This window comes from Lissotriton vulgaris, unplaced genomic scaffold (genome assembly GCF_964263255.1).
Source record: "Lissotriton vulgaris unplaced genomic scaffold, aLisVul1.2 SCAFFOLD_1997, whole genome shotgun sequence".
Lineage (NCBI taxonomy): Eukaryota > Metazoa > Chordata > Amphibia > Caudata > Salamandridae > Lissotriton > Lissotriton vulgaris.
This window is the reverse complement of record NW_028254282.1, coordinates 322,292-344,312: the sequence shown is the minus strand read 5'-3', so window position 1 is coordinate 344,312 and position 22,021 is coordinate 322,292. Positions and strand designations below refer to the sequence as shown.

Genomic DNA, 22,021 nt, shown 5'->3' with positions numbered 1-22,021 from the left:
CCACTTCCTGACCACCGAAGCCCTCACTCTGGCATTGCTGGCCCTAGTCATCTCTCGGATCGATTACGCTAACGCTTTGTATGTAGGCATCCCTCAATATCAGATCAAACGACTGCAGTTGATACAGAACCAGGCAGCTCGCCTAATCTATCATCAACCCAAACATCATCACGTCCACCCTCTGCTCAAAGCCCTTCATTGGCTTCCTGTATCAGAGCGCTGCAAGTTCAAACTTGGCTGTCTTACTCCTAAATCTTTGGCCGGCATCGGCCCTTCCTTCATCTCTTCCCTCCTACATCGCTATGTCCCCTCCAGGCACCTCCGATCCTCTGACCAAGCACTCCTCCAGGCTCCCAGATACAGGCGCAAAAAACATGGAGGTCTTAGATTTTCTTTTTTGGCCCCCTCATTTTGGAACTCTCTACCATTGGAACTTAGACTCTCTAGCTCCCACCCTCAATTTAGGTCTCTCCTTAAAACCCACCTCTTCCGTAGTGTCTATTCATAGGCTTTTCTCACCCCCCCCTCTGCCTCCCACCGAATATAGTGAACAGCGCCAAGAAACCGTCGGGTGTATGCCGCGCTTTATAAGTAATTTTTACATTACATTACATTACATTACAATATAAAATGAAAATAGAATCAACCAAATGTATGTCCAAGGGGGAATTAAATTTTTTTTTTAAATAAAGTGGCATATTTCGCAATAGTTGAGGGTTTCTTTGAAAGTTCCGAAACAGAGTCAAAAGAGAATCTGGACTGGTCGGCCAAACAAGTCTGCAAATCAGGCATTGATAAATCAGCAGGATAGATGTAGTTCAGCTCATCAATGTTAGTAATAGGAATAGTATTTAATAAAGGACTGGAAATACCAGGCATCTCGAGGGACACCTCCGGTTCTGCACCAGAAGTAATAGCCAGCACAGAATGCCACACCATGGAAGGACAGGATACAGCCGGTGTCATGCTATGAAGAATCGGCCACCCTGTGTGTCTTGACATTGTCAATTGAGATAAATCTGTTTTCCTTACGACCTGGAAGTGGTGGTAATATGACTGTTCTCGTGCCCTTCACTCCAAGAACTCGAACTGGTGCACGATATGAGGGACCAAACTCTTTCTTGTTATCGATCTTCTCTCGAACCAGTTCTCCAACTTGGGGTAGCCAGCCAACTACCGGGATCTGCAACGCATCATCCGATGTGGAGGGCAAATGTTCCTTAGCTAGACTGTCTCTGGTCTTTTGTAGATCCTGTAAAACATTGCAATGTTCATCTACGTCAAAGGCCTGGGCCTTGCAGTCTAGACCGTCGAGGTCAGGGACATACATCTTGATACCAAAGAGCATTTCGTATGGGGTCCGCCCACCCAGAGACCTTCTAGGGAGATTATTAAGCGCACGCTGCACGCCATTGAGGTGGGCCAACCAGTTTCTGCCAGTGCCGATAACTCGAGCTGTCAAAGATTGCTTTAAGTCACGGTTCATTCGTTCTACTACACTGTTACCCTCAGGTCTGTACGGGGACGAAAACTTGACTTGGACCCCCAACGAAACCATAGCATCCTTATACGCCTTAGAGGCGAAAGCCGGACCCTGATCCGAATGGAAGGTACCACAGGCAAAAATCCTTAATGACAGTCCGTGAATCAGCGCTCCCATGGGGCTAGACCCACACAAAGCGTGTGCATGAATCAACTGCTACTAAGATGTACTTATATGCAGTATCAGAAGAAAAAGGACCGCAGTGATCTAAATAAACGCACCCAAGCGGTTTATTAGAAATGTACAACTGTGTCTGAGGCGGACGCGCAGCAGTTGAAGGCTTAATCTGCTGGCAAATGTCACATTGAAGGACATAATCGCGCGTCGGTTTGTACAGTCTCCGCCACCAGAACCTCTGTTGTAGCTGCGTTACAGTGGTTGAGACGCCCGCATGCGCAGACGCCCCACCTTCATGAGCCGCTGTAATCAAAGAAGCTCTGCGATCCAAATTGGGAATTAAACGTTCGCCAACATCAGGAATTTTCACATAAGGAACCTTATCGGGACTTAAGTGGTATGTGTACTTCGAAGGGAATCCCGCAGGATATTTACCTCCCTTCTCAGTGGCTGCAACAGCTGCCAAGATGTCATCATCTATCTTACTTTTGGACCGCGTGACTGCTGCAACTAAGTATTTTGATACTGCTGACTTCGCCGCTTCATCAGCAAGCGAATTACCGACAGCGTGGACTCCCACGTGCTGATGGCCAAGAGTATGAATCACAAACACGAGTGGCAACTTTTCTTTAAGCTCCGCCACTCGGACCCAGATCATTTTATGTTTTATTGTGCTACCTTTGGAATCACGAAATTCATTCTGAATCCAAAAGAACAAGTTTTCATTGTAAGACTGGACACAGTAGTAAGAGTCACTTACGATCAAAGTCGTCACACTCGGATCTGCGTACTCCAATGCAAGCATCAGAGCACGAAGCTCTGCTAATTGTGTGGTGCAGTCCCCAAGCGTCTGCGTGTGCACGACACTGGACTTGAACTCATCGTTCACCATGGCACCGACCACAATGGCGCACGCGGAAACGTAGGCATGTTTAGAGCCATGCGCAACCTGCGCCGAACCATCAGTGTAAATGATGCAATGGAAATCCTCCAACGGCCGCATTGCTAAAGGAGCAGGATGAACAAATTCATACTGTAAATACTACTGCGACCGTAAAGTGGCGTCAAAAATAAACGTGACATCCTGGGATGTCAAGGATGCAGCCCATTGAATCCACGAGGGTGCAAAGCTTTGGAATTTGGTACACTGGCTTTCGTAACTGCCTCCATGGCAGGACACGGGGTAACAACAAACATGCGTTTTCCCTGTGACAGGGCACGTTCCTTGAGAATTGCCATCTGCACAGCCGTCAAAACTTTCTCCACAGTGGAAAAGCGCATTTCAGCTGAAGTGTACAAGTGTGACTTGTAAGCCATAGGTACTGTATCTCCTTCATTAAAAGTTAGGTACGTGAAACCCACCGTCCCAGGGACAATTCTTATCACCAGGTTGGTCTGGTTATCACGAGTCTGTAAATATTCAGAAGCGAGCAAATCAGCCTGCAAAGACTGCAGAATAGCTGAATGCTCAGGCAGCCAGCATGATTTGGAAAAAGATGGCTGTATCAAAGCATAAAAAAGCTTGATACGCTAGGCATATTCCGGAATGTATGTTCTCCCGAAATTCAAAAAGCCCAGTAAAGATTGTAATTTTGTCAGTGTTGTCGGAGCGCTGAACTGTGTGCATTTCTCCAGGAAGTGAGGAGCCAAGCCTTTTCCTTCATTGTTCCGTTCATAACCTAGAAACAACACTGTGTACACTGCAATGTGCGATTTTGCAAAGTTAAACTTGTAACCCATGTCTGCAAAGTTACAAATAATACTGTTCACTCGACACAGATGCTCCCAAAGTTCGTCGTCTGTGAGATAGATATCATCCACATAGGAACAAGCATCTGGGTCGACCCTCTCCAACAGAGAGACAATGCGGGCGGAAAATACTCCAGGACTATTCTTATAGCCCATTGGGAGACGGCGAAACATTTTTTGGACACCGCCGCATGTGAAAGAAGTCCATTGGGAACTTAGACTGTCCAATGAATGGGCATAAAAACCATTGGAAATGTCAAGCGTGGTTTTGAACCGCTTACGCACAAGACTATTTACAAGGGCAGAGCCGTGAGTATTCTGTACTGCACAGTTACGGCAATGCGAGTTTAAATGCCGGTAATCCAAAACCAAACGGTAAGAGCCGTCCTGCTTGTTTACAGTAAAAAGGGGGTTATTCATCGGTGACACACATGTTTCAATTACACCTTGAAATTCCAATTGTTCAAGGATCACTGCGACCGAAGCTTTAGCTTCACGTCGTATGGGATATTGAGGTTGAGGCTGTGGCTGAGACCATAAAGGAATCTCGTGGCTTGGGGACAATTTATCCCAGCCACACTGATTGCAGTACACAGCCGGTGCAAGCGCCAGAGCCCACTCTTCTGCAAAGTGCAGCGCTTCCACTCTCGAAACAGTGTTCGCGAAACTGGGGAGGATTACCTCCTCCCCTCTCGGAGCTGCGAGCACAAAAGGTGGGGGCCAGTCAGCCTCCGAAAGCAAAATGTCATACGTAGATGAAAGATTTTCCCAAAATACCCCTTTTATGGTACACTGTATGCCCACTCCACCACCGGTTGACGGAGCCGATGAGTCCTGAAAGGAACGAGGAGAGTGTTGGTCAGAAGCCTGAAACCGATCAGGAGATTTAATCATCGCGCGGTCGCGCAAATCATAAACACGTTCCGATTGCGCAGGCAAGGGAGACGCAGGGCGAGATGTCTGAGCCTGTTGCTGCTGTTGCTTACCCTGATTCTGTTTTTTAGGCCAATTTTGTTTTTTATTGATATTGGGCTGAACCGCCGCTGCCGAAGTCTGTCCCTGGGGCTGCTTCTTCTCTTTATCAGAAAAAGGCTTAAGACCCTTGGCATTGTGGCCAACCGTTTTATAAGCCGCCACAATTATCCTCGCTAACTGTCGGGGTTTCTCGGGTTCGGGAACCGCCTTTAACGCGTTAGCAACCTGAAAGTTCACTGCATCTCCCTTGACATTCGCAAGGATCAGATCGCAAACCACAGCAAATGTGCCACACAGCCGCATACCCAATTGAACCGCAGACTCCGGTCCGTGGTCATCTTGAACACGTTTAAGGACCGCAGACAGAATGGACATAGACGGGGTGCCATAGCACCTCGAATAGACCGCTGCAAAAGTCTTACCCCGAGACTCACAGTCACAAAGCTCAGGGGCCAAATCTTTCGGCAAACTAAGCGTAAGAATCCGGTGTTTTTCACCGGGAGACGTATCAGGAAACACAGCCTCCAGCTGGTCAAATTTCTCGGCAAGCCAGAACGGAAAATCATCCTTATCCTGGCGCTTTTTGCCCATCACGGAATTCACCATGACAGGACTGATCTTCAAATTAGCCTGTCCCGCCGCAAGGTGCGCACCTCTAGGGGCCGCACCATGAACATTACGACTTGTGTAATGCACAAGTGTTCTAATCACGGCAATAGCGACAACATGAAGCCGCCTTAGTTCCGCCAAGGAACAATTGCCGTGAAGAGGGTGAGGAGTAAACCCAGCCAAAGCGGGCCAATTAGTGCCCAGAATGGACAAAGGACCTAACCTCGGAGCGGTTAAAGAGTGGGGTACGGCGCCACCAAACCAAACTCCATGCTGCCAAACATCAATAGGTATTTCCTGTGCCCTGTACGGAGCATACACAGCAGGTACAGCTGACGCAGTGTATGAGTGGAACACTCCAGAATTAGCGTCCACCGGTGGAAATGTCACCCACGAATAAAACAGTTCGTATGGATAAGCATGTTCCGCACTTACCACCAGAACCACAGCCAAGCCTTCAACAGGAACTTCATAAGCCCGCAAATGACACGCACCGCAATGCGACTATGCAGCGGGATGTCCACGGCTTGTGCCATGACAGCAAAGGAATAGGAAAAAACAAAGATTACTTTGTAGCACAACTGGGTAGTAATTCAAGGAAACCGTTTTAGATAGATTCAAGCTTGAAAAGACCTATTTCAAAAATAGGCAGGTTTTTCCGACACCACCGTTTTCCGGAAACGGGAATGAAGGGGTTAAGGTTTGAATGATATACTACTCGAGTGTCATGATATAAGGCCAACAACGTATGGGCGCCATGTAGCAGGGATTCCGTTCTCTTACAGAACTGTGCATAAAGATTAGGAACCTCAGTGAATTAGGGTGACCCAAAACTCACCTCAGTATCCAAAATCCCCTTACCGAGCTAGCTACAGTGTCTCATTGGTCATAACCAACTACCAATGACTTAGACAAACCAGAACATGAACTTAGGTTACCTCAGGTATCGTGGAACACATGAACACTCTTTCGCTCTATAATCATTTCAAACCAGAACTTAGAGTAAAAGAAGACACGTGCAAGTTTGAAATATTTATTATTCAATGCAAGGTTCTCAAACGCAGTATCTTATATAATACCAGAATACATATTATAAAAATCAGAGTTATCATCATAGTCACTAATCCATAGTAAGCGAACGGTGATAGCATATTATAATGCAAAAATCAATAGAAATCTGTATCACCTATATTTCGCGCACCCTATTTAGCATACTCTATTATACCTAAGAAGGTCTCATTTGGGTTTTAGCAGGTCGGGCCGATACCTCTAATTGTCAGTAGGAGAAGATCACATCATCAGCTACCAGCTCTCTGCATGCGAAGCACCATCAAGTGTGTTTTTGCATTCTCAGTAACTCTATCTTAAACCCGCTTAGAGCCCAATGTTGGCAGCAACTATATTTATGTTATGTCTAGTGGTGCGAGGATCAGAGCTCCCAGCAACCTTGTGTTAGGTTATTCTTAGAGCGTTCGGCACCCACTGTTCAGACAGTGTACCAAGCACGACAGATATCAGAGCAATAACATATTATTCTCAAATAAATCACATCTTTCGTCTAGGTTGAAAGCTACAATAACAATTATGCGTCGTGTGCAAACTAAAGCCAAAGGAAAATATGTTGTTTAAACATTTAATAAACTCATGCTAACTTAACACAATATATAGAAAAGCAGCATCTATATGACAGTGGGATACTGGCCAGAAGTAATAACGGCATTAAGAACTACGGTCAAAGTAGGAACAATAGCCTCCATTCCTAGTTTCAGGATCTTCAGGGGACAGGGCTCCATAGGGGAGCCAGATCTAACTCCACTTAACATCCGCTCCATGTCTTCTTGAAGTATAGGGGGAAAGGCGCTCAAGCGGCAATCCTTTGGAGAAGCTAAGAGAGAATCCGAAGGATGATCGACCTTTGACCCTCCGACATTGGATATCTTGAGGAAGAAATATATGTCCTTGATTTTGTCAGTATAAAAGCATGCCTTTTTATCACATAGCTCCTGGGAGACCTCGGTGTTGGCAGAGGCCGAGGGGGCTAGGAGCAAATTAATCACAGTGAAGAGTTCCCTCTGGGATTTGATGGATTCCGTCATCTTGGAACAGGAGATAACCTTTTCCTAATTAATAGCTAGCCTGTATTCCTTCAATCTGAGTTTACGCAGGTCCCTTTCGGCTGGGATAAGCTCACGGCGCCATTTTCTTTCCTGCTGTTGGTATACCTGCTTAAGGTTTCCCAACCTTTCGGTGAACCAGGGCGCTGAAGGGCATTTTCTGGCCACATAATGCTCCTTAAGAGGGGCAAGAGAGTCTAAAACTGCCAAAAGCCAGTTGGAAAAAGCATCATAGATTGAGTTAACAATCAGGTGGGGGAGACAGCAATAATTACTAAGCTTAATTAGAAGACCCTCCTTATTTATGTGGCTACGGTTTCTCTTCATCTCCACCCTGTTCTTAAAATTGGGATCTGGGTGGGATTCTGCAATTCACAGAAAAAATGGAATGGCGTTTGATCAGACCAAGAGAGTGGGATGGGATCATTCACCTCCATCCTCGGATCGTTAGAGAAGATCCCGTCCAGAATGTGTCCACCGTATGAGAGGGGCTCCTCACCAGCTGAGGAAGGCCACAGGAGTCCGTAGCTTCCAGGAAAACCTGCGTTTCAGAGCACAGAGTTTTCTCCAAATGGAAGTTAAAATCACCCAAAAGAGTGACAGTGGATCTAGACAAATAAGGCTCAATCCGATTGCTGAAGCCCTGATTAAACATTCCTCTGGGTCTGGGAGGCCGGTAACTGACCACTCCCACAAAACTATCAGTGTGTAGGATCTTCAAGGAGAAATATAGGGCCTAATAGGGACCGCCGTCTCGGTACTGTGCTCACTTCTGAACAGGTGTTGCGAGCCATCGAGCAACTGATGATGCTCCAGATAGGTGCTAAGATGGAGGTTCAGGTGTTTCTCCAAGATTTTAGCTGGGATGAGCAACAGGAAATTGAACTGTAGTTCTTTAGTTCCGCCTGATCCAGAGAGGGATTCTTTAAGAGAGGTTTAACCACGGCCATTTTCCAGGCAGTGGGATACTGGCCAGAAGTAATAACGGCATTAAGAACTACGGTCAAAGTAGGAACAATAGGCTCCATTCCTAGTTTCAGGATCTTCAGGGGACAGGGCTCCATAGGAGAGCCAGATCTAACTCCACTTAACATCCGCTCCTTGTCTTCTTGAAGTATAGGGGGAAAGGCGCTCAAGAGGCAATCCTTTGGAGAAGCTAACAGAGAATCCGAAGGATGATCTGCCTTTGACCCTCCGACATTGGATATCTCGAGGGAGGAATATATGTCCTTGATTTTGTCAGTATAAAAGCATGCCTTTTTATCACATAGTTCCTGGGAGACCTCGGTGTTGGCAGAGGCCGAGGGGGCTAGGAGAGAATTAATCACAGTGAAGAGTTCCCTCTGGGATTTGATGGATTCCGTCATCTTGGAATAGTAGATAACCTTTTCCTAATTAATAGCTAGCCTGTATTCCTTCAATCTGAGTTTATGCAGGTCCCTTTCGGCTGGGATAAGCTCACGGTGCCATTTTCTTTGATGCTGTCGTTATACCTGCCTAAGGTTTCTCAACCTTTCGGTGAACCAGGGTGCTGAAGGGCATTTTCTGGCCACATATTGCTCCTTAAGAGGGGCAAGAGAGTCTAAAACCGCCAAGAGCCAGTTGGAAAAATCATCATAGATTGAGTTAACAATCAGGTGGGGGAACAGCAATAATTACTACGCTTAATTAGAAGACCCTCCTTATTTATGCGGCTACGGTTTATCTTCATCTCCACCCTGTTCTTAAAATTGGGATCTGGGTGGGATTCTGCAATTCACAGAAAAAATGGACTGGCGTAATGATCAGACCAAGAGAGTGGGATGGGATCATTCACCTCCATCCTCGGATCGTTAGAGAAGATCCCGTCCAGAATGTGTCCACCGTATGAGAGGGGCTCCTCACCAGCTGAGAAAGGACACAGGAGTCCATAGCTTCCAGGAAAACCTGAGTTTCAGAGCACAGAGTTTTCTCCAAATGGAAGTTAAAATCACCCAAAAGAGTGACAGTGGATCTAGCCAAATAAGGCTCAATCCGATTGCTGAAGCCCTGATTAAACATTCCTCTGGGTCCGGGAGGCCGGTAACTGACCACTCCCACAAAACTATCAGTGGGTAGGATCTTCAAGGAGAAATATAGGCCCTAATAGGGATCTGAGGGAGTTGTGAGGGCCTCAGTGAAGCACGAGAACTTGTCTTTATAAAGTACTCCCAAACCCCGCTATCAAGTCTGGACAGAGCACACCCTGAGGGGATGGCCTCCACCAGGTCAGGCTCTGAGCAATCTCTATCCCAGGTTTCAGTAATAAATACCCAATCAGGCCTACGGGAGGAGACAAAATCATTAAATTCTGCTCTATGTTTAATCAGAGATCAGGAGATACCCTTAAAAGGACTGTTTCATGGGTAAGGGTAGGGCTGACACTTTTCCCCTTGGGGTTTTTAGCTACCTCCAATGGAATGACTGTCTTACAGCTAACACACTCATATAGCCCAATGCTCATAGTTCATCGACCTGCAGTGCACATCCTTCTATCCTTCTCTTCTTGAAGCTCCAAGAGCTGTCCTCTCGGGTAAACAAGGGGCTTACCAGGGTCTACAATAAAAAGGACAGCATCCCTGGCACAAGACGTAAACTTGGCACAGATGGACACAGACAGGCGTGCCTTTGGCGCGCCTGCTGCGGGCGTTCACTGCGCGTCCGGCCCGGCATTCAGATTAAATAGCTGGGCCAGTCAGGAACAACTAGAGCACCGCCCATCGATCTGGGACAGGAAGTGGAGTAGAGCAGCAAGAGTGATACACTAACTTCTCTCCATACAATTGGCGAGCCGTGGTGGACCGGGGAAGGAGCAAAAGACCCCCACAAGTCCCCCTCCCCGAGATGAAGAAAAAAGCAGAAGAGTGCCTGGAAAGAATGCAGTAACCGGATACAAGTAAGCATTTAAAATAGTTTTTAAAACATTCCCCCAATTAGAACGCACACAATGATTCAATAACATTTTAAAATCACAGTCACTTTCTAAACGCAGTAGCAACGCAACAGCGTGGCAACTCCAATCAGGGTGAACCACCATCATGTGGTGTAGAGGAGGAGACAAATGCCCACAGCCTCCAGCAAATTAAATCGCTGTTGAACCGGTTTGTTGGGTGCTTCCAGGCGGATCTACACTGCGCCAAGGAGTGCTAGAGACTGCTGTTTCTCCCTGACGACCTCTCCTACTTTGCCCTTCACCTTTCGCAACACCTGCTGCGCGGGTGCCGCTCAGCTGTTTGACGGGCCGGTTCCCCGCTGGTGTGAGCGGCTCTGCAGTCGGCAGAGAGCACACGCGCTCCCAGCAAAGGACAGGCCGGGTGAGCGACCACAACTCCCAGCAACGCGTTGAGCCTACCGGGGGACTGCGAGGTCCAGCAGCCTCTGCTGTCCACAGCTGGTGCCTCTTCCCCCGGCGGCCACGCCCACAGCCTCCTCGTATATCCTGTCTCGGGCTCTCCCGCATCGCGGGACGCACGCGGGACGCAGGCCGGGGCGAAGACCGGGCTAAGAGCGGGCCTTTTGAGGCCGTTCGAGAACGGGAGAGTCCGGTCCGGGCCCCCCCTCTCTTTGCCTGCCCCACCAAGACTACTGTTACCTTGAGCAATGTGCACACGGGAAACAAGAAGCAAAACATCTTCCCTTGCTGCAGCCGGAGCGGTCAAAGGCCCTATTGACACCTACTTTGCCAAGGCTGGCTCACTCCTGATTGAAGAGATCCAAGTCCTGGAGCAAAGAATTTCACAAGAAATTGACTGGGTAAGGAGATCATCTATGGGGCCTATGGCACTAGCTAGAACGCCTGAAAATAGTTTGGGCAGGTCTATTACGCATAGCTATGATCAGGTACCATGCCACCCCACGGACACTTCATTAACCAATCCAGAATCCACTATAGATGTTCCAAGCGACCTAGAGGACATGAGCCTGATGGTTCTACCCAACACCCAAAACACCCAGCCTATACCACCGCAGAACACAGAGGTAGTTTCAACCATAGAATCTATTAGCGACAACAACAAGGGAGCCAGAGAAGGGGCCATCCCTAAAAAGAAGCAAGGGCCTCAAATCCCAGAAGAACTTAGGCACAAAACCCCTAAACCAAAACAAACTAGAGGTAAGGGGAGGAAACTTACCGCCCTTGCTCCAACAGGGGTAAGATTAGTAACACCAATCACTTCCAGACCACCTAAATTAACCCCACCTTCACAATCTATTGTCAATGTTCAACTAGATACCTCCTCAGATGACATCACCTTGGAGGATATAGGATCACTGCTCAGGACCCTATTAAGTCCACTGGAGGCGAGAATGATTAAGATAGAAGCAAGGTTAGTGAGTATCAAAAAGGCAACTGTACAACTAGCTGATGCTAGGAAAACTGATAGCAATACGATCAAGATATCAAAGGAGAGTACAGGCTCTAAACCTTCCAATGGTAACAATTTGCAGGCTGTATTGAATAACAAACCATTAGACCCAAAACCTAAACCCATACAACCTGCAAAAAACAATGCACCACAACCCACAGTTGCACATAAAGCCCCGACACCCTCACAGAAACCAAATACTGCTACTCCCAAACCTGCCTCTTCATCAAAACCAAATCCTACGCCATTGACTAAAACTAAGCATGACCCCCCACTCGAGGGAGAGAAGCCACATACCAAACGAAAACTACAGTTTGTAAATCTCCCACCAGAAGCCGCCCCTTACACCGTAGTTCTGGCTGTGGTCCCGGAACTTGACCCCCCCACATTCGAAACATACACCTCACTCAAGAACAAAGTAATAAACTGGCTCTCGGTAAATAGACCTCTCCCGAGAGGAACAGCGAGTGACATTTCCACAACTAAGAGAGTAGCATGGGTGGGGCATACTAGGAAATCCATTAGAGGAGATTGCATTTTGGTCTCCTTTAGAGACCCCAATACAGCCGCATATATCTGCTCCTGTGCTACTGATGAGGACTTCGGTAACATCATCCAAACACTTCAACCTCTCATTTTTCTACCCCTCCAATCTATACAACTCTGAGGATCACAGGTGGGGACACCACCAAGAGCTATTGGAGGGATGGGAAAATTGTCATAGAGAGACCAACAATTACCCTTCACACAGGGGGAGGCCAATTGAGCACTTCTCTGGTTACGGAGATGAGGCTGGGTGGGAAACTGTCACTAGGAGGAGGAGGGGGGGTGTTGGTTATAGGAGGAGAATTCCCGGACCATACAGAACTCACTATCCTGCCTATCTACCAACACAAAATCGATACAGTAATCTAGATATGGTAGATTGACAGGTGGCTGGAGAGGGGAATGTTGCCTCCGCAACCTCCCCAACTATCACCAATTCACTCACAGTTTCCACACCCGACACGAATATATATACACTGAAGGATACATTGACAACAAGCTTAGATGAACCGATCCAGACGTCAGCCATGACAAATCCTTCCCTACCAACTGCTACTAGCCCATCGGGCTTCACACATCCCTCTCCAACTTATAGGGCCCATCAGGAGCCCAACGATATGGCTGTGAGCCCGCCACGCGCTCAAGTACCACACATAACTGTAATTTCGTGGAATGTGGCTGGGCTCTCTAGTAAATTAGATTGCCCAGAGTGGGGCTCCTACCTTAGTTCCAAAAACTTAATACTTTTACAAGAAACCTGGGCGCGAGAAGCAATAGACCTACCTGGCTTTGCTTCTTTCTCCAAAACAGCCAAGTGGGGGGGAAAGGGGAGACCATCTGGGGGATTAATGATAGGGATAGCAACGGATCTAGGCTGCCAAGCCTCCGACTTGGAGACCGCTTCCGACGATCTGTTGGCCGTCCTACTAGAATGGCCTGACGCATCGAAGCTCCTAGTTATTAATATCTACTCTAGGCCGACCAAAATGCACAACGAGTCGCCCACTATAGATGAGTTAGCCAGGTTTCTAGAGGGCATCCCGTGTGATCTCCCCTGTCTAGTTGGGGGCGATTTTAACTCCCACTATGAACCTCTGCCCGGATTACGCGATGGTCCCTCCCTAGATGAAGACTCCAGCTGGCTCATACCTGAGTCGGCGGCACCACCTCCAAGGGCCTGGACTCCCCTAGCCCTACAAATAAACGCCCTTACTCTCAATCTTGGTCTTAGGGCATGTAATGGGCGTTGTAATTCGGATATACCAAGCAACCCGACTTACAACAAACCCGGCAGTGAATCCCGACTAGATTATATTATGGTTAAAACTTTCATGTGGCCAGCAATAATCGACTTCAAAGTGTGCCCAAGAACGGATAGTGACCATAACTCACTGGAACTATTACAGGGATCTGGCAGTGACAAGTCTGGCCTCCTACTTGAAAATAATCGTAGGAAAGTCAAGTGGGAGAAGCTGGCTAGCAGTATAGACAAAATACCCTGCCTCTATGAAAGGCTAATCCCATTACTAGAGTGCGCCTTCGACCTAGGCATTAAAGACCTAGATGAAGTCACCAGAGGAGAACTAGCAACAATACATAAAAACATTACAGACTCCCTTGAGCAAGACTTGTTCACATCCTCTACGAAAAGGAAGGGCTATAAGCCAAAGACCTCTTGGTATAATGCCACGTGTAGGAAGGCTAAGGCCCATTTGCTATCTGCCATCAAGGGACGCCTTAGCAGGGAAGAAATCCGTGACAGGAGAAATAAGTACAAGTCCCTCCTAGTGAATGCTAAGGCGGAATGGGACTACGATTATTGGGAGAATCTTGTGAAAGCACTATCAACCAGAGACTCACGCAAATTTTGGCGGGTAGTAGCGAATGGCACGGTTGAGTTATCTCCAGCATTAGAGCCCAACATAGCCCCCTCAGTATGGCAGGCCCACTTTGAAGCGCTGTATGCAGAGGGAGGTGGGGATCCTAGTAGCGAGAGACTTTTGATTACACCTACCCCTTCGGGGGCCTTATTCACCGAAAAAGAGGTGAGGGAGGCCATTAAAGTTCTAGCTGCTGGAAAAGCCCCGGGATTGGATGGGGTCCCGGGGGACCTGTTCAAACAGGAACCAGGGATCTGGGCACCGTACCTCACACTCATATTTAATGCTATCCAGGGGGGAATGACTGTGCCCGATACTTGGATGGGAGCAGAGGTAGTCCCAATTTATAAAAAGGGATCCCCTCTGCTCCCATCCAACTATCGACCTATCAGTCTGATAGATATATCCCAAAAACTTTTTGGCAGACTGATCTTAAATCGTTTGCAAGCGTGGATCCAAGAAATGGATATCCTGTCCCCATACCAGGCAGGATTTCGGGAGGGTGTATCCACTACAGACCAAATATTCAGGCTACAACTGCTCTATTGGAGAACAGCGGTAATCGAGGGCGGCAGTCTCTATACCATCTTTGTAGACCTACGCGCCGCCTTCGATTTGGTGCCTAGAGCAAGGCTGTGGAGCGTCATGAAAGAGCTGAAAGTCCCAGAGGATATTTTGGCGATCCTGATGAGGCTCCATTGTAACAACTACGCCCGCGTAAGGTGTGGCAAAGGTGGCAAACTAACCGAAAGGTTCCCCGTTCGCAGAGGTGTAAGACAGGGTTGTGTGCTCGCACCTACCCTGTTTTGTATCTTTGTGAACGGGGTAGTTGCCCACCTCAACAGGATTGCTAACTCTGATGCCCCAAAGCTGACTGGCAACAGGGTGCCTGCAATTATGTTTGCAGACGACACCCTGTTGCTGTCTAAATCCCCGATGGGGATCCAACGCATTTTGGATGGCTTCCTAGACTTCTGCTCTGAGCGGGGACTGGAAGTTAATCCCCAAAAAACAAAATTCATGATTTTAAATTCTAACTCCCGAAATAGAGCCCCTCCAAAGCTAGGCATGGTCCAACTAGAACGGGTCCATAATATCGAATACTTGGGCATTACCATAAATGAACATTTAACCTGGTCGTCGCACCAGGCCAAAGTGACCATCAAACTGGCACAGTTGGCGGGTGGCACTTTGCGCCTGGCAAACAAATCAAGCTATCGACCACTTACCCCAATTATTCATATATACAAAACACAAGCTAGGGCAGGGGTTACTTACGGGGGTGACTTGTGGGGCTACACCCAACATCCGAAGTTACAGTCCACGGAGAACAAATTTCTGAGACAGGTAGCTGCCCTTCCCCAGAGCACCCCATTACTACCACTCAGATTAGACCTGGGTATTAAACCCATAACAGAGGAGTTAGGACTCAAACCCCTAAAATTTTGGAGGCGTTTGTGGTCCAGCCCAGATCTTGCAACTTATAGAGAGGAACTTCAGGAATTCCTGGAACTACGGAACATAAAGAGGATTCCTTGGTTGACCTACGTCAAGGGAAGGCTCGAGGAAATGGGGTTCCCGGAATTATGGACAGATCCTATTAATTCATGCACGAAGATCTCAAAAAAGGTACTCGCGAGTGCCTACTATGCCATGATGCTCACCAGAGCCTCCAACGACACTCGTGAGGGGTCTCTGACAAATTTATTCCTGAAAATGAAAGACACCTATTCCCTCGAAAAAACTTTGGACGATATCTCCCCTGCATTAACAAGGAAACTGTTCTTACAATGGCGCTATGGATGCCTTCCTCTAGCTTCGTTCACAGCGTCCTGGACAGCGTGCTCCACCGTACCATCTTGCCCAATGTGTGCTCACCCGAAGGAGGACGACATGCACGCGGTCTTCTTCTGCAAGGGTTATGAGCGAAGCGGAAAATATTGGCTAGTTCCGATGCTCAGGAACCTGGGATTCAGATCTTTCCAAACTGCTTATAGAGTTCTAAAATCTGACCTCTCCCCTCATGTAGTTTTTGCACTTTCAAAATTTTTAACTGCATTGTGGTTTACCCGAACCCGAATGATGAAAAGACTGGTATAATGGACTCCACCAGCGGTTTTTCCCACTGTTTTATCTAACATTTAAATCAATTTTATCATATTGGATCACACTACGTTTAATAAGTTTTTAAATTGTATGCACTTGTTTTGTATCTTTTATGATCTGTGATCGAAATAAAGATTTTTGAAATGAAAATGAAATGATAATAGTTAAGGAACTGCTGGGCAAAAATGACCTAAAAAGGAACTGGGCCTGCAGTGCACCCCCCAACATGTTCCCAGAGTGGAATGTGGCTCCATCAAATTATTATCAGAAGTTTGATAACAACAAGAATAGTGCACAGAGAGAGTCAAAAGTAGAAGTAAAGAGACCAAAAAAAAAACAGAGATCAAGAAAAGGAAGAGAGAAAGAAGAAACAGGGGAAAAGGAAACATAGAGTTATAGGAATCCTTACCTGACAATTATTTGTTTTGTTCCCCCAAGGGTGGCAGCCACGCTGCACTGCCTGTCATCCCAGAATACCTTGAAAGGAAGTAAAGAAACAGTTTTGCATCAGACGACAATCACACTTCATCACATTTTACAAACAACCGTCCTGGATTTACAAAACAACCGAGCCCAGGGAGAACAGCTATTGCTGTGAATGTTCCACAATTAACCGCCATGGTCCTGCATGCGGCTGTTAACTGTTCAACATTCACAGCAACAGCTTTGAAACAAAGGTTTTGGAGTACTGTTGGTGTTTCAACCCCCTCGTCTCTGGGACACCGTTGTTTTATTAATTAACACATTCTGCCCTCATGGGGCAAACAGTGTAAAGACCTTATAGTCAGCCTTAGCAGGTAATACAGCCCATTAAAGGACTGCTCCCTTGGTAAAGGCCCTTGCCTTTGGAGCTTCAACAAGCTTCAAAGCTATATTAAAGGTTTCAAATAATTACTGAAGACATAAGCATGGTTACTCAGTCAGAGAAATAATTTTCATAATATTTGCAGGAGAATCACATAATGGTAACCTCTAAAGTATATCAAAAGCCAGAATCAGCAATAACTCTAGCTGTAAATCAATTGACAGACCACCTCAACAAATGTGTGCTTAGAAATAAGAAAACGTTTTTCTATAATATCAAATAGCAAACTGACATAGAATCTGCTTAGTTAAAAATCAAGGAAAAGTTCTTAAGTACAAAATCAGTAAGAGGACTGACATGTAGTCTGCCTTTAGGAAAAGGGTAAAATAAAACAATTGCAGCAAGTATCCCAAAACAGTAATTTTATACTTTTTTTTAGACAGAGAGAACACATTATTTACATGTTTCATGATGAGGTAAAAATGACAGCAAACAATGAATGTTCATGAAAACATGGCGCAACAAAATGTAATTTCATAAACCACACCTACAAAATGAATAATGAATTGGGACTCTTCCACTAAAAGCCACAAGTAATTTTGCAAGGTTATTCCCTAACATAATAACTGGATCTTAAGTTTAAGTTTTTGGCCATTCATCATTGACCTAATTTGTACGGGAACATTTGCTGGCAGCTTATTATTGTTTATTAGAAATGCCTACAACTTGGAATCCTTTCCCAGGAGGGATGGGTTGGGCGCTCCCATCAGTCTGACTGTGGAACGGGTAGCACATTTATTGATCAAAAAAGATGCCGGATTCCCATTTACTTCTTCTACTCCTGTAATACTACTAACAGCATGCGACTTTTCTGATACTACTACCAGCACTCTCACACTCGTGCAATACTACTGAAAGCACAGCACTCTTCTAATACTACTGACAGCACTCCTCATTCTAATACTAATAACATCACTCTTACACTCTTAATACTGCTGACAGCAAACCACTCTTCTGATACTACAAACAGCACTCTTCTAACACTACTAACATCACTCTCACACTCTTCTAATACTACTGACAGCACTCCTCATTCTAATACTAATAACATCACTCTTACACTCTTAATACTGCTGACAGCAAACCACTCATCTGATACTACAGACAGCACTCTTCTAATACTACTACCAGCATTCTCACAATCCTGTAATACTACTGAAAGCACACCACTCTTCTAACACTACTGACAACACTCTTCTACACTACTAACATCACTCTCACACTCTTTTTTGTAAAAGATATTTTATTAAGGGAACAGAAAAACAGAAACAATAGAAAGGAAAGGGGGGATGAAGACACATGAATTGCAAATCAGAGATGTACCCACGCAGGGGTCAATACAAAGAGGCCAGGCAGCAGGAAACGTTCATGAAGGGCTGAGCAGTGTCAACACACAGAGCAGGATGCAATGGTGCAAAAAAGAAAGAGTTCCAAAAGAATGCAGCTCGGGAGAGCGTCAAGCCCCCTGAGAAGTCCGGAGGAGAAAGCCTGCATGGCATCGGGCAAGTCAATGCAATCCAGAGGCTAGGTCGACCAGGTCCGTGCACGCCTCCTTGCAGTGCGGCCTCAAGGAAATCAGCATACTGTGCAAAACCATAAAAGCAAATCGTCCACATCCCCTGGCAGAAAAGAAAAGCAAACCCCGAAAAAAAAAAAAACAAACCCTCTCCCCAGAGACTCCAACCTCCCCTGTGCGCCCACCCCCCCCCCCCCCCGATGGTGGCAGCCAGACAACAACCGTTCACACAGGCACGGATCACACTTGAAACACTCTCACACTCTTAATACTACTGAAAGCAAACCACTCTTCTGATACTACAGGCAGCACTCTCACACTCCTGTAATACTACTGAAAGCACACCACTCTTCTAACACTACTGACAACACTCTTCTACACTACTAACATCACTCTCACACTCTTAATACTACTGAAAGCAAACCACTCTTCTGATACTACAGGCAGCACTCTTCTAATACTACTAACATGACTCTCACACACTTAATACTACTAACAGCATGCCACTCTTCTGAAACTACTACCAGCACTCTCACACTCCTGTAATACTACTGAAAGCACAGCACTCTTCTAATACCACTAACATCACTCTCACACTTTTAATACTACTGACAGCAAACCACTCTTCTGATACTACAGACAGCACTCTTCCAATACTACTAACAAGACTCTCACACCTCTTAATACTACTGAAATCCCACCACTCTTCTAACGTTACTGACAGCACTCTTCTAATACTACTAACATCACCCTCACACTCTTAATACTACTGACAGCAAAGCACTCTTCTGATACTACAGACAGCACTCTTCTAATACTATTAACATCACTCTCACCCTCTTAATACTACTGACAGCATGCCACTCTCCTGAAACTACTACCAGCACTCTCACACTCCTGTAATACTACTGAAAGCACACCACTCTTCTAACACTACTGACAGCACTCTTCTAATACTACTAACATCACCCTCACACTCTCAATACTACTGACAGCAAAGCACTCTTCTAATACTACTAACATCACTCTCACACTCTTAATACTACTAACAGCGCATGATACTCTTCTGATACTACTATCAGCACTTTCACAATACTGTAATACTACTGAAAGCACACCACTCTTCTAACATTACTGACAGCACTCTTCTAATACTACTAACATCACTCTCACACTCTTAATACTACTGACAGCACCCACTCTTCGGATACTATAGACAGCACTCTTCTAATACTACTAACATCGTTCTCACACTCTTAATACTAAGTAAATGCTACTCTTCTGATACTACTATCAGCACTCTCACACTACTGTAATACTACTGAAAGCACACCACTCTTCTAATACTACTGACAGAACTCCTCATTCTAATACGACTAACATCACCCTCACACTCTTAATACTACTGACAGCAAAGCACTCTTCTGACACTACAGACAGCACTCTTCTAATACTACTAACACCACTCTCACACTCTTAATAGTACAGTGGTGTGCTTTCAGTAGTATTACAGTAGTGTGAGAGTGCTGATAGTAGTATCAGAAGAGTAGCATGCTGTTAGTAGTATTAGGAGTGTGAGAATGATGTTAGTAGTATGTTTAATTGATGGAGCGCAAAGAGTGATATAAAATGATGGACTGATGTAACTGGAAAATTGATGCAATTTAACGTAAATTGAAAACCAAAAACGAACTAGATACCCACAGCTGTGTGACTTGAAAGCCTATTATTTCTTTATACAGTCCTCGTTTGTGATTACGTTACAGTGCTCACATTATCATCTGCACTAGAAGAGATGGGAGCCTCTGGTGTCTGGTCACAGAAGCTCATTTACATACAGAGGGGGATGACACCCTGTTCACAACGCACAACACAACTTGTTTCTGTAAAATGTTTGTACACAGTACACTGTAAAATGACTCAGGTAACAGTGTGACTGTTGTATGATATGAGTGGGCAGTCTCAGTTGTTGAGACCTGAATGTCTGCAGGGTGCATCTTTAGTTCTATCAGCTGTTTGAGAGAGGGTGACATTCTCACATTCTGGGGACACAGCTGCAAACAGCTCCCCTCATGGTTTTTACATTTTTCATCTAGTCGGTGCAGATTTCACCTAAGACAGTAACCTTTCCAGCTCAATGGTCTGCTTCCTGGAATCAGCCTGCTTTCCTGTTCCCATACTTTGGTCAGAAAAGGTAAATGTGTCTTTCTCTAAAGTGTCCATAGCTCGCTTTTGGTAACGTGGGTTGAGCAAAAAGGCCATGCTTGAAAGTAAAGCAAAACAGTGGAAGTCACAAATTTCAATACATTGTAGTAAAAACTAAAGGGACAAAGAAATTCAACATTCAAACCAAGTTTAGATAAACAGTAATATTTAATGATTACTCTGGAGTAAAATCAAAAGCAGGTCAGTGTTTTAAGGATTATTGATTAGCAAAACAGCTGTCCCAAAGGAAATAAAGGGCACAGTTAGTTCTGTCTTCGAAACCACAAAAAAAGACAATTAAGAACAAAAAGCAGATCCACTGACTCAATGATGAAGCCACATACACAATAGTATTTGTCCTCATTAGCCATGCTCAAGGTGGCACCAGTAAGTCCAGTTTCTGGTGATGATTATCACTGGAATTTGATTCAAGGTTTTGGACTCAATCGGTCCCAGAAGCTGACGAGATGCACAGAAGTGGCTTGAAGTTAAAAATGAACACAAAGTAGAGTTGGTTCATCAAGTTGAACCACAATTTACGGCCATCAAAATGCGTGAAACTTCAGGCAGTTACAACAGCTGGAAAGTCTTCAGAGCTCCGTGTTATGGAGATGGTTCAAGGTTGATGATCCCAGTGAAAGTACGGATTGTGGTGTGAGAACAAGCAGGGTACTGGAGCTCACGCTGATGGTTCAAACATGAAACTTGTAACCGTCAAGTTACATCACAACAGGTTCAAAGGCCAATCAACGCTTCAAACCCATATTTCAGTTATCCACGTGTAAAGGTAGAATACCAATGAAGGCAGCTCAAGGTGCAGGGATCTCAGATTTTGGGCCCTCGCTGCTTACATTTTAGTCGTACAGCGAGAGTAATAACTGTTCATCGTATAAGAATAAAAGCCCCTCAGAACCAGTTAACTGCAGATGAGATTTCAGCACCAATGTGCCGGTAAATACAACAACATCAGGTAATAGGAAGAGGAGAAGGGTACATATCAAATCAAATCATGATAACATGGTTAACAAAATGGAGAAAGTACCTTATCCTACTACTACAGTATCAAATAGCTGCTACAAGAGTCCCTCAGGAGGCCGAGGGAAGTAGCAGGTCCAGGAAAATTACTTCAAGATATTCGTTGCTGCTCCTCAGCCAAACAAACACATCAGACGAGTGCTCTGTTGTTTTCGCAGGATCATCCTATTCACTCTAATAACTGCCCAAGTGCTGCGTCCACTTTAGCATTACCACAAAAATGAAACTCTCAGGTTGAGTTTGACGCCTCGAGGCTATTCACAAATGTATCTTACACCAGTGTGTAATCTATACATGCAAGGATGCTCTTAGAGTAACTTTGCTACTTTTAGCTATTCACCATTACAAGTATAAAGTTACTGAAAAGTGTGGACTTCTA

The 22,021-nt window shown here is 45.6% G+C and overlaps 1 pseudogene across 1 annotated transcript in view; it reads right to left on the bottom strand.

Annotated features, from left to right (window-relative positions):
• LOC147659596 (uncharacterized) overlaps positions 1–22,021 on the bottom strand; it is a 148,755-nt pseudogene that overhangs the window by 109,980 nt on the left and 16,754 nt on the right. Inside the window, exon 4 of the transcript XR_015307203.1 lies at positions 16,431–16,498. The product of XR_015307203.1 is annotated as an uncharacterized LOC147659596 (transcript). The remainder of the gene's footprint in view (positions 1–16,430; positions 16,499–22,021) is intronic.